The sequence below is a fragment of the Felis catus genome, chromosome A3 (assembly GCF_018350175.1).
Source record: "Felis catus isolate Fca126 chromosome A3, F.catus_Fca126_mat1.0, whole genome shotgun sequence".
Taxonomy (NCBI): Eukaryota; Metazoa; Chordata; class Mammalia; order Carnivora; family Felidae; genus Felis; species Felis catus.
In genome coordinates this window covers 76,785,476-76,799,869 of record NC_058370.1, presented here as the reverse complement: position 1 = coordinate 76,799,869, position 14,394 = coordinate 76,785,476, and the positions used below count along the sequence as shown (strand labels likewise).

At 37.7% G+C, this 14,394-nt stretch overlaps 1 long non-coding RNA gene across 2 annotated transcripts in view; it reads right to left on the bottom strand.

Annotated features, from left to right (window-relative positions):
• The window catches only part of LOC109498181, a 499,178-nt gene extending 486,157 nt beyond the window's left edge, over positions 1-13,021 (bottom strand). Inside the window, exons 1-2 of one of the 2 annotated variants that reach the window (XR_006595590.1) lie at positions 12,856-13,021; positions 7,894-8,022 (exon numbers count right to left, since the gene is read on the bottom strand). This is a non-coding gene — a long non-coding RNA (uncharacterized LOC109498181). The remainder of the gene's footprint in view (positions 1-7,893; positions 8,023-12,855) is intronic. The other variant, XR_006595591.1, reaches the window with a different exon arrangement.
• Positions 13,022-14,394: the final 1,373 nt, after the last annotated feature.

The window sequence follows — 14,394 nt, the reverse complement described above, 5'->3', positions numbered from 1 at the left end:
TAATTAGATCAACAGTTTAGTGCTTTTCTAGTATTGCCTCACAACCTGTTAGTGAAAGATACAATCAGTTTTTTGGTTTACAATCAGCATCCTTTTTCTTTTTTGTTTTGTTTTCTTTTTTTTTTTTTAAGAATGGACTAAAAGTTTTTGCAGCAGAACAGAAGTTTTGTGTGAAGCCTTTATTCATATGCATGATGCATACAGGTATGGGTCATGATGTAAATGAATTTCTATGCATAGGTTACAAACACTGCTTAAAAGCTTTCAAAAGTCATGATTTTGGTTGATTTATTTGAAAAAAGAGAAGGAACTGGTATGGAGTTCTAAAAAGTAATGAGACATATTTCATAATAAACTTAATCTTGGTGAGAAATATCTTGAAAACACTATTTTATTACAACACTGATGGAGATAGCAATTGCCTTCACCTTGGTAACACTCACATATACCAGATGCCATTGAGCAAAAACAGACACTGTCGTTAACCTTACTGAGCTCACAAACTAGATATTAATCAAATAACTAAGCAAATACTTGTACAATTTCAGCTGTGATAAATGCCATGGTGCTCAGAGAGTCCATAACAAGGGAACGTAATCTAATTTAACCTAAAGGAAAATTCAAGGGAGGCTACCCTGAAAAGGTAGCATCACTGCATTTTGAAGGGTAAATATAAGGTGGAGAGGAGACATTCCAGACAGAGAGGACAGCATATTTAAATGTCTGAACCTGGGGGTACCTGGGAGTACAAAGCCCACACAGTCACTTGCTTTAGATCTTCTCACAAGGAGATTATCACAGGCGCTCTATGATCTGGATTTAGCATATTTGCATGTCCAGTGGGGAGAGACGTTGTCCCTCCTTGAAAATGAGCTCACCTGCTTCAAAAAGTTTAGGTGATGATCTGCTTGCAATATAAACATGGGTGGGTTACATGATCTTTTGTGTAGGCTTTCCAATTCTGCTTTTTATTTCATTTTTGTTTTTTAAAGGATATGGATAGTTCATCTGTGGATCACACAACTGCCAAAAGCACTTAAAATGTACTGGACACCTTCAGGGTCGGTGCTGGTTTTTTATGTACACCTGAATATGCATATTCCCCTGGTAATAATTTCTTCATAAAACACTGCTACATCCCTGATAAGCTCATTAATATCCCCACTTAAAGGAAAAGGAACTAGGAAACTTCTAAATACATCTTCTATATCTTAAAAGACACAAATACAGACCAATCAGTTATAATTTTGAATTCTAAAAACTGTAGGCACATTTTGGGCTGCTAGTTTCTTCTACTCTAAAATTACTTGGCAGCTTGCTAGGTATTTAGCATTAGGAAACTTTAATTTAAAGAAAGCCAAGGTTTCCAAAAAAACAAACAAATTTAATTTAAGCAGACAGTTCTGGAAAGCTCAATCTCTTAAAGTATAAAAGCATAACAGAGTAGAAAAAAATTAAAATAGGTAAATTTCATTTTGTCAGTAGAACTGTGTAGTAATAATTTCTCAGAGCCATTTTAGGAGGTAATTCTTTCTTCAGTTTTTTATCTTTAAAGCATTATTCCACATTTGGTCCGGAAATTCATTTATTCATTCATTCATTTAACTAACACTAATTAGACACAAGTAGTTATGACATATATAACTTTAAATATTTACTGAAAGTACCTAGATATGAAAGAAATCTCTCCAATCCGTTTCCTACATGGCATCAGGAATGATTCTGTAAATCTCATTGTGACATCCCCTGATTCAATGATATTCCTCTGCATTTAAGGTAAAAACCTAAATCCATATCATGGCTTTTTACAAAGCTCTACAAAAAGCTGGTCCTGCCTATTTTCAAGTTTCATCTCACCAGCCCTCAGCTACTATGACCTGGTCACACTGGCCAGTTGTCAGCTCCCACCTAGGGCCCTAACATAGGCCAATTATTCACAGAGAAGAGAACTGCCTCCATTCTTCACTTATGTGATATCATCTCACTTTTTAGGTCTCCACTTACATGTTCCAATGGAAACACCAATGGAAATTATGTCCCCCTGTGAGAATACCCTGCACTTTTTCTTCGTAAGCTTTATCACAATTTATAATCATGTACATTTTTTAATGATTTTTTTAAAATATTGGTCTCTGCCACCTAGACTGTGGGCCCCAGAAGGGCAAAGGTCACATCTGGTTTCTTCACTACTAAATTCGAGAGCTTAGCTCAATAAATATCTATGGAATACTTCTGTTTTAATCCTAGATCCACCTCTAGTTACTTAGTCTGGCACAAGTCACTTAACCTTTCTAAAGCCAATCTTATCAACTAAAAATGACTACAATACTACCTTCTTTTCATATTATATTTAATTTTTTTAAATACTATTGCCTAGAACAGAGCTGGGCTTAATAAATGAATAAACTTCTTTCCCCACTCCCTCTCCTTTACCTCCATGCACATCTAAAAATGTTTCAACACTCTGTCCAAAATAAAGCAATGATTCACAAGTCTGGCATTTACCAGCCACTAGTTTACTTTTCCCTTCCTACTCCCCAATTAAGAGAAAGCTCATTTTGAGGTTTAATGGAGAGTGTCACAGGTTCATCAGAGTTCAATTCAGCAGTCTGGAGTGAATCTGTAATAATCCATGACCACAGACCAGTTTGTATTTTTCCACTAATAAAACTCAAGAATGGCTATGTTTAAATGGAATTTTGCAGGTCATTAATCCATTCTAAGGACTGACTCTTTTGGCTGTTTAATTGGGAAACAGTGGTGGTAGGAGCAGATTACGAATCTAGATTTACCTAAAATATAAGGTGGTAAACTGTTTATATTTTATTAATTTATACTTCAAAAGAACTTCTGAATGACTTAAAATAAAAATTTCTAGAAGCCACTGTCATCTTTCTAAATCAGACAGGACTTAGATATTTGCAATGGCACCATAAAATGCTAAACCCTGATGGGATAAAAAGGTTCTTTCTTATTTTAAACTAAGAAAAGCTCTAATGACTGTCTTTCCTGTTCTGAACTGACCACAGTCCTCTATTTTGCTGCCTCAGAAAAGATTCATGTGTACCATAAGTAATTGGTTGAAACACAGGCCAAGTGCCACAGCTCTGGCCAATGAAACATGAGGGGAAGAATAGAGGGGGTAGGTTCAGGCAGAGCTTTTCCCCTCTTTAAATGGTACATAAAACAGGGACATTCCCTTTTTCCGCCTATGCATGTTATAAACTGCAAGATATCTGGTCTCTGGCAGCTGTCTGGGAATGGCAGCTTGGCATATATGGGATAAGAAATATTATTATCTGCATAAATAGAAGAAAAAGACTGAAGTGTCCAAATGTAGAATGACTAGACAGAGTCCAATCTGCTCATGTACAGACTGCCTCAGTTACTGTAAATTATCTGGTGATTCTCTACTGCCCCTTCCCTCCTCCCATTACCCATATTCCAACCAGTCCTGAAAGTTTTAATCTTGGCAAATGCTTACACCAATGTCCCATCATTCCCCAAACACCATATACATATTTTTAAATTCTAAGTACTAATTAGAAGAAAGATGTCCATGTACTAATCACAGGGATAAATGGGTGGAGAGATAGATGAATAAATATCTCACATATACACATATTTAACATACATTGAATATATTTATGTTAATATATGTCACATTCATTTAATGTATGTACATTTAACAAATATACTTAACATGCATTTTTACATATGTATATTTTTCATATATACTGTACATGTGTGAGCATGTGTAATGCGTCTACAGAGAGAGGAATTGAGAGACAGAGAATAGTTAATAGCTTACGGAAATCCAAAACAAGACTGGAAACAATCCTCAATTGCCAGAAATTCATAGATTCAGTGTTTGTGTGAATGACTAGCATTGTTCTTTTGCCAGCACGTTAGTAAGGAAAATTCATGAAAGCAATGTCGGTACGTAGTTTCCTTATGTCGGTACGTAGTTTCCTTATCTCTGCAGAAGTTTTAATGACTGACTGCAATTTTTCTCCTTTATTTATCTACCTTCTTTGGAACTGTAATGACTCACCCTAAAGATGATGACTAAATGTCTACGGTGATTTAATGCTGTCACCCACAGTAAAGACGTAACTAGAAACTGTCAATTATTAGGCTAATCAGGAAATGCCAGATTTCTACAATAATAGAAAACAAGTAATCATCACTAGAAATGTTCAGTTGGAGTTTAAAGTAGATGTATATGAAGTTAAAAACAAACAAAATGTAGTCACTAACAGAGTCATTCCAGAACTATCGCCAGACTGTCGCCATTTTCTTCATGTTGCAAAGATTCATTTCAACCACACCTTAAAAAGTTGAAGTTTGGAACAGAATACTTGATTGTTTTTTTAGTTTTGATATTTTGACTCTCTCTAAATGTAATATTCCTTCCTCAGAATCTAGTATTATACCTGATACACAAGGAGTAGCCCCCAAACCTGACCTTGTGTTTGCATGAGGTCAAGCAGTGCGATTTAGAAAACCAAGAATTTGGCATGAGAGTGGATACTATAGGTACTTATCATTAATTTATAAATTATGTGCTTCCCCTCCACGTCCAAACTATTAAACTGGAACCAGTGATTGAACTTTCTTATCACTAAAAGTAAAATAGCTTCTTTTTTGTCTGCTAGTGTATTCCTTCAGGACCCTCTTCCCCTTTTTTCCTATACTGATCAGTGAGCCAGAAAGAAGTATATGGTAAATTTTAGTGCTTAACAAGCATCATGGCATACCACAAACTTCATAAATAACAATAAGAAATATATATTGTCTGTCATACAAAAGATGTTAAAATACAATGTCTGAAATATAGGACTATAATATTGCCAAAATACGTCACTAAACCAAGGATCATATTATCCAATATCCTGCTTCAAGAAAAATATGGATTTAAAAATTACAGCCTATGAGACTCCATTTTAAGATGACATAATATATTAGTCAATGTTTCTCACAAATGAATCAACCCATTGCATAATTATAATCAAATTTAATCATTATAGCAAAGTATAGGGAGCAGCATAATCTTTTTTTCTATTGGACAACTCATCTCACACTGGAATTAGCCTGAAAGCAAATTTATTGAGGGTTACTTGTCTGGTTATACCTGACCATTTTATAGAAATTAATTTTTAAAGATTCTAGGTTTGAACAGAAACATGGTTTTCTAAAATAAATGTAGTTTTGTAATGCAATCACTCAGTGTTTGTTTAATGTTTGATTCACTCAATAGCAATTCCTCCCTGAAGCATTTGTGAAGTAGTTTGTGGACATGCTTGCAGTAGTATACTTGTGTGCAAAAATCAAACATAAAAACTGATCACATGCTCACAGCTGGAAACCGTGTCAGGCTTTATTCAGGAAGGTATCAGGCATTATCATTTAGCGCTCCCACAGCGGGAGGAAAAATGGTGGCACAGAGGAGAACGATCACATCAGACACACTCCAGGGGTTTCCTTTCCCTACATTGTTCCTCTCCCAAATGTAACTCTTTAAATTTTAAATAGGAAAAGAACACACAGAATCATTGCTCAGAACAAAAAAGGGAGGGGGAGTGGATATGGAGGAGGAAGGTAGTGGCAAAACAAGAAGGAAAACATTTCTCATTAAATAAAGTGAATTCTAGAAAGCTCAACATACACTTTAATGTGTCCTTAAGACCTAAAGAAGCACACACATCAAAGAAGTTTTGAAGATCTACTTTAGTTCAGGCAGTGCTATACTGTGCTGTTTTACAATTGTTGATTGTGAACAAGTTACTTCTTAGTAATCAAATGCAAATGAATTCAAGAATAGCTAATTGATGAAGTTTTGCCTTATAAACCTATACTTACCAGATACAATATATATTAATAAATATTAAGCTAATTGAAAGAGTTGAAGACACACGAACTGGAGCACATTTTATTTTTCCTTTCCAGACGAGAAATCATCTACCAACCCTGTTATCTAATTCTATTTCTTCATAGAAAATTATAATTTAGGAATTAATTTTAACCTCTGAAAATCCCAATGTTCACATTAGTCATTGTTTAATACAATAATACCATCATTATTTTAGAAAAAAAAATTATTATAATACAAGGTTTATTTTACCAGAAAAGCAAAATTCATGAGAAGCTTAGTTTCAGCAAGTGGAAGGATTTCTCAACAAATAATGATACCTATTTCAAATCAATAGTCCATGCCAATACCCTCAATAGCAGTATAACCAGCTCCTGAAGGTCCACAGACGGATGGTCTACTCAGTGGTTTTCCTTCAATGTATTTTGCTGCGCCTACTGCTCTTCTTGTGGACACTGCGGGCATTCTTGGCATACTTCACAGTGTAGACTGAAAAGTGGCCCTTTGAACCCCAGACACTGGCTATCTACTCTGCTTTTGGAATGATTTGAGAAAGAAATCCTTGTCAGCATGTAATAGCTAAGAAAAGGTAGAAAACAGATCTTGGTCCATCCATCCATCTCCTAGGATTAATTTCCTTTTAAGTAATCTGTACCCTCCCCCCAGTGTGGGGCTTGAACTCACAACCCCAAGATCAAGAGGTGCATGCCTCACCAACTGAGCAAGCCAGGCTCCCCCATCTCCTAGGATTAGAGATGAATCATCTGCACCCTCAGATTTCATTCTTAAATATTATGATAAAATTCTCATGTGTCTTTTTCACAACTCTGTCACAAATACAGAAACTAAGCCATAAACAGATTAACTACTTTTAGCCTAGACTAAATCTCAAATAAAATTTAGATGTGACCTCTAGCCTCCTAACTGCAAAGTTGTTCTTTCTATAAGTTCCTATTCTGACACATATGTATGTGTGTGTATGTATCTGTTATATATAATATATATGTAATATATATAATATATATACATACATATATATGTTATATATATTATCTATTCGTGAATATGTATGTATATATACATGTGAATATACACATGCACACTCACAGAGATAGATGGATAGATAGATATCCATATATACACACATCCTTTTAAACTTTGTTTTTTTTCTAAAAGAAGAAAAATAAGAAGAAACAACTGAATATGTGCATTTTCTTTTTAAACAGGGAATCAGATCAGCCTAACAAGATGTTTCCCTGAAATATTGGCCTCAAATGAGTCCATTCAGCCATGGCAAGGAGAGGTTTCCAGCCAAAACATTTAATTAGTGCCCAATTAAGACAGCCAGAATGATGTGAAGTCCGGGCTCTGGCCGCATGCACGCCTCAGGATGGGTAAGCAGCTTAAGTGAGTCTAGTCTGACTAAAAGCTGTCAACTGTCAAACTGTCAGTGGGCCATATGGGTCAGGCAGCATCTCTCTGAAGAATTCGGCTTGTCCACTCATCAGGGGAAAAATACCTCCAACACCATTGGGTTGACAAATACCCAGCAGTTCCTCAAAGCGGGAAGGAACTGAAGTTATGATCAGATTAGAAGAAGAGCCCAGCCGTGTCCCCTTTTAAACTTTCCTGGCACCCCACCAGCTACAGAAAAAGGTCCAAACTCCTTAAAATGGCAAGACAACACCCGGCCTAATTATCTGGCCTCATCTCTCATCCTTCCCTCTCCCTGCTTTATCCTTAAGCAACATTAAACTGCTTGTATTCCCTCCATATGCATGTGCACTTTCCGAACTCCAAAGCTTTGCTAATACTGTACCCTCTGCCAATAATACCATTCTCTCCTCTCTCCCCACCTTGATTCATTCATCTCTTTCACTCAAATTCATCCTTTCATATTAAACTTATGAGTCAGCTGCTACAAGAAGCCTTCCCCACGCATCCCCTCTACCATTAACCTCAGGCAGGGTTACAGACCCCTTTCCCATGCTCCCATAAGCCCCTGGGTGTCCAGCACTAACCTTAATGCATATGATTCTCATCATCTCTTTATGAACCCATTTTCCTCTCTTGACTGGAGTATGCAAACGGATGGCAGGAGTGTATCTCCTTTGCCTTCATAATCCCAGCACCAGGAGCACTGAATGTTCCTAATAATTGTTATTGGTAAGAATCAACAAATTAATTATGAAATAATCAAGTAAAAACCAATTTTATCCCATGTTTATTTCCCTCTTTTGTTTCAAAATGTCCCTTTTGAGGCAAGCAAATATCACCATGCAATTGGACTGGTTTGCCTATACAGACATAGTAAGTCAATACATAGGCCAGTCGCTGCAACCCTGTTGCTCATCTTGTGCTGAGGTCAGTGGGTACGCCCTTCCAAGAGGACATGCACAGGGCAGAGGAGCCTGGAATTAAAATCGATTAAGGTATTAGGCTGAGTATGACCAAGTGGAGGAGTGTACTGGCAATCAAAATCAAATGATCTTTAAAATAAATCATTTTCGCTTTGGTATTTTATCAAAACCAGAATCAAATAGGATGTGGACGACTCTGGAGCAAAAGAGGAAATCTTGGTTTGTAGAAGTACCCTAATCTTCTTCTAGTCCCTTCCTCAACAGAAATGTTTTTATATGAATATTAGAAAGAAGAAACTGTCACAGGCAAACTCCTTTTCAAGGAGAGAACATGAAGAGAGATGCTACCAGATTCAGCTAGAGCTTGAAGTCTCCGTGTGTGAGTGTGTGTGTGTGTGTGTGTGTGTGTGTGTGTGTGTGTGGTGTGTATTTGCGTGCGCACGCACATGCTGTGGAGGTACTAATTTGCCAGAACCTGTTCAGTAAACACTGGAGATTGGGATCTTAACATTCATCTGTCCACTACCTTCTTGAGTAAATGTGCGGTATGAACTCTCTCCAAGGCAAGCCCATCTCTGCCCCCTAAAAACATTGGGACCAAATGGTATTGCCTCCTTAACAGTTATGTAAGGAAATGTAAAATTTTGTCTTTTTTGGAATTTTAGATGAAGAATTAGTCTGCTCTATATCTATAGAGCAACTCTTAAAATAAGATCAAAGATTAGAAATACTAACTCAACCCCAAATGTCACATAATAATTAAATGTAACCAAAAAACTTTAAGAAATCTTTGATAAAAAAATATGCATTAGAAAACAATAAACACTCTCAAACTTAATCCTTCCTAAGTTCAAAACAAAAATAGAACCTGTGAACTAATCATTTGACAGAGGTCCTGAAAATGAGCACATGTAAATGATGCCATTTTGCAAATACCAACTGTTGGTCACAACTCCCAGTGCAGAGAATTCAGACTGTAGTTATTGCCAAAGAAAGTTAAAATATAAGTTATTTTAATAGATCGATGAACCACTCTCAGTGATAATGCTTGTGCACAACCGTGGAAAACTGCTTTCTCTGGCTATCAGGAAAAGGACCCTAGAGCTCTGCACTTAGCTATGTGAAAAGTCTTGTGCTTCTCCTAGGAGTAGGGTCTGTTGTGTGGGCAAGAAACTGATGGAAAGTGCCTTATCCTAAGATAGGGATGTCCACTAGACAAAAGAGGAAAAGGATTTGAATGCAACTATGACTTTCTACCTAAAGTACCAAATGTCTCACCCAAAAAATGTAATTTTTTCTTCATTCACAAAGGAGAAAAGCTCGCCCTGTTTTGCAAAAGAACACATGCCTGTCAGGAGGACACAGAATCACCAAGTCCATGAAGGTCTCTCCAGGGTGCCTGTAAACCTGCAGGAGGCAGACTTTCACCAAGCCACAGTAGTGACTCAGCTAGCAGGGGCTTGCCTTCTAACTATAGCCAATCCACATCTGCTGATAGCTCCCAGCCCACCCTTCCAACGTCCCGAGGTACCAAGGCTCCTCCTGGCCTCCCTATCAGCTGCAGTGAGTTTTTAAGCCTCTTCAAAGGGACACTAAGAATACTCATGTGGCCCCTGCTACTGCCATCTAGCTGGCTATATCGAGGGGGAAAATCAAGAAACATATTGACTAGGAAAAAGAACTCTGGAGAGAAGCAGAAATATAAACAAAAAACAACAGAAAGACTCTACGTAGAAAAAGGAAAGAGAAAAAAGAGCAAGCCTCCCAGTGTTTATATTTATAATCTAAATAAGTAAGATTTATTTTTTTTTCCTGATAGTGGACTGTTAACTCCTCACAGGCAACACCTAGGTGTTGCACTTAGAAATAAGTCCCTGAAGACTCTCTTGCTCCTTCCTGGAGAGAACGTGGGAAGAGATGCAGAAAGGGGCCTCCCCTCTCCCTTTTTCAGGGAGCATTCCTTCTTTAGGTCGGAAGGAAAGTGAATCTTATTACAAGGAATGCTTAATTTGAGTATGCTTGCCTTGAAATGCACACATTGGTCAGAAAGGAATGAGAATTGGACTGTTCACATCAGCAAAACAGAAGTCCTACACATGGATATTGTACGGGAAGTTCCCAGGGTTTTGCTACTGAGTCTGTACAGTGGGTTAATCATAGTTAGGGAAGAAGAAAGCTAAGATCATAGGTATCAAATCAAGCCCTTACTCAAAACAGCCACAGGTCAGGATCAGGGCAGAATTTGGGGAAAACATTTAGAATAAAGGAAGTGATGTCAGAATCAGCCATCTGAACCAAGATTTTTAAAAATGTCAAACACAATGGTTATAGAAGACTCCTGACTCAGATTCACTGTCTTCAAGGTCAGGACCACAGAATCAGGTCACCACCAATAGAACAATAATATCTCCATATGCATGGGTTTTAATTATGAGAGCTAAAAGAACAAAGCTAGTTAATTCACACGGGTACTGTTCTAAGATGTATTTTGTAAAGACATTTCATAGTACAAAGAAAGTAACAAACTCCACAAGCCTTGTGAAAGTAAAAACAAGCTTTGTGCTGGTAGTAACAAAGGATTATAATTGGACATTAACGGATATACCCTAAATACAGGAAATCAAGCACTGAGCTTGCTATTGACATATAAATGTTGAATTAGAAAAAAAAATAATCAATTCCCTTGACTTGGATTAACGGAGATGACAGGTCTAGCAAAGCAAACTGAATGAGAACCCTCTAGGTGATAATGATCATAAGGTCTATAGACTGTGCCTGGAATGAAAGAGGAAAAAACAGCTGAAAAATGTCTAAGGCAGTGAAACTCTGAAATCAAATAGCAACTGTTAAAGTACATAAAGCATTGAAAATTGAAATTAGGCTATATAAAAATTATTCCAGGTTACCTAAATCTGACAATACTCTCTATAATAATGCTAGAGACCATACTCAGTAAATATTTACATGTAAGACTAAAAATATGGAAACACTAATATTAAAAGGAATCAAAGAATTTGAGCCCTTCTCTTCAAGACATTAAGATATGTATACCAAATATAAAAACAATAATATATCTAAAACTTAGTATTTCTAGGAGCACCTGGCTGGCTCAGTAAGAAGAGCATACAACTCTTAATCTTGGGGTCATGAATTCAAGTCCCACATTGGGCACAGACCTTACTTAAAAAAATAATATAAATTAGTAAATAAATAAATTTTAAAAATCACTAGTATATAAAGTTCAAAACAGTAAGAAAGAAAGAATAAGCAATTTAGTAAACTCTCCGCCAACTAGGAGGCGACATGAGGGGTCCTTCTAGGATTACTGTTATGTTTAGTGTCTTGATCAAGGTATATTCAACATGTAACAATTCACTGAGCTGTACAATTATGATTTGTGCATCTTTATAGAAGAATACTACTCTTCTGTAAAAAGTTTTCTAAAGAACAAAAATCCATCAGTCATGGTCAGTGGTCCTAAAACCTTGAGTTTATCCTTGCTAGGGTATTTAAGAATGAGGCTCAGGATAAAAACAGGTAATGACATCCTAGGTTGTAAAAAAAGAAAAAAAGAAAAGAAAAAATGCAATTATCTCAAAGGCTTGAGAACAACCCATACTTGGTCAATAGGTAAAGTCTTAAAAAGCATCTTAAGAGATACCTGTTTGAATTCTAAGAAAATGGGCAATGGATATGCACAGGGAAATTGACTCTGCAATGTGTAAAGCTGAGTCTGCATAACTGGAGTGAACTGAGTTCAGGAGTAAAAACGTTCTGCGTGTCCAACTTCCTTCCCACCAATTTTATGAGCCAAAAAAAATTAAATAAATAAATAAATAAAAAATAAAGGCAGCATTTGATTCCCAATAACACAGCATGCATCCAGTTACAAAATCAGAATCCCCATATTCAAGTCCCAGCTCCATTACTTCTGAAGTGCCACTCTTTGGGCAAAATATTTGACATCACTGAGTCAATAATTTCTATATACAGAGAATGGAATAACATGGCGCGCTCTATTTACCTTCTTGGGTTATTTCCAGTCTCACACAAGATAATGTTAGCAAAAAAAAAACCCAAAAACAAAACCTGCAACATTGTGTTAAATTAACTGAACAAGGTCATTAGACTGAGGGAGCTCTGATACCTTAGCAGCCCATGGTTTAAACCTTAAACCAAGATTTAAGCCTATGATGCCTCCAAGTGAAGAAATCCGAAACCTAAAGGTAACCAATCACAAACCGCCAACTAGGCTTTGCCAAATAAGGCAACTGCTTAAGCTACAGCCAATCAAAAAATGTCCTGGCTTTGCACCGCATCTTCTCTATAAAAGTCATTCTCAGGGTTTCTGTCGCCGCCGCCGCCGCCGCCGCCACCGCAGATGGAGCGCCCCTAGCCACTTCCGGTTTGACGCGCAGCCAAAATCAAACTGATTTTTACTCAAACTCTTAAAATTTGTAATACTGTATACCTCAGTTTATCTTTTAACGGATGTAAAACAGCGTGACTCTGCTGGTTCCCAGCCTCAGGAGTTTCCCCAGGGGAAATCGGAAACCGGCACCCAGGGGAGGGAGGGCAGGGAGAAAAGGCAGAAGTGGAGGTTTAATAATCAATAGAACTCACTTAGGAGGCTTGTGTTCCTTGGCCACAGGGGCAGTAAATCTCCGCACTCACCCGCCAGAATCCTAAAGTTTAGGAAGAGGCCTTAGCACGGCTCAGTCACGTGTACCACCCATACCGTCTCACTGGTTGCTCTCTCAAGGTTGCCCCTTTGAAAGGGCTCCGGCTGCGGGAAAGGTGTGCGGAACCTTTATTCCACGTACGCGGGAGGGACGGGGAGCCTCCAGATTGGGTCCAGCGGGGAGCAGGTTCTCGCCGTCACGTTGTCTCCTACCTCCTCCGACACGTTCCCTACTGAACTTAAATGTGCTGATCCAGTCTGGCTCCATTTATTCTCTTTCATCTACACTGTGTACCATTAGCTACTTGCGACTTCCTAAAACCACGTATTGTGCTCTCATTTCAAACCTCTGCCCCTTCTAACTGCAGCCACAAACCTGTGGTAATAAGGTCCCAGCCTCCCTCACATCTCTTATCTCCTGCCGTACCCCATTTGGAGCCCAATGCCACAGGTTTCTGTATTGTACCATGTGTCTTCCTACCTCTACAAATTTGTTCCTGTCATACCCTTCCCTCATTGTGTATTTTTCTCCCCTTCTTTTCAAACTCAGTCTATGCTTTACAGTCCTAGTCACATCCTTCCTTTTCAATAAAGCCTCCTCCATTCACTCTAATTGATTGATCTATTTATTATCCCTGAATTTCTGCATCTAAATTCACATTTTGATTGTCTGTTTCTCTAAAAATCTGTGTATGTTAAGACTCCTCTTCTCCCAAACTGTTAACTCTCTTTAGAAGAGGTTATCATCTCCTATATTTCTTTTCCCTTCTCCCAGTAACTTGCACACTGTTGAGAGGTTCGATAAATATTGGGGTTCTTTAAAATACCCATGGAAATGAATTAAGTTAATAATTCCTAAGGGCACATGGGACACTTACATTGATATCTATGTGTCAAAAGAATGATTTATCTTGTTCATATCAAATATGCCTTCTGAGAAATGCCTTGTGAAACTAGAGACAAATGTGATCCTGCATTAGGAGGAAGCTGGGTCACCAGTGAACCAACCTATGTCACTGTCCCTGATATATAAGAGTCAGGCAAATACGAAAACATCCATACATAGGATTTAGATAAATACAAAACCCATCCAACACAAATAAATACAAAAGATTAACAATCCAAAACAGAACTGCATAATAAGCTTAAGTTGTGCTTGAGTTTTGACAAAGGGAGTTCTGACAAGTTCTACCAAGATTAGACTCAACAGACCGGGTCACTAAGGATAAGAGAGAAAAAAATGGGCAATTGGTCCAAAACAAAATTCAGCTGCATTTTAAACGTGGCCATTAAGTGCATTGAATTAAACTCCTGCAAATAGGTCTGATTATGGATGGGTAGCGGCTCTGAGATTTGCAGGGTGCATAATGTGGACAAAAGAAGGAAGGGGAGGCTAGTGAGGAAATGGAGGGAAAGGTACTTGGAGACCTCTTTACTTGGCTAACCTTTGTGGTTCTGATTTTTAGCTTTTTTTCCCCCCT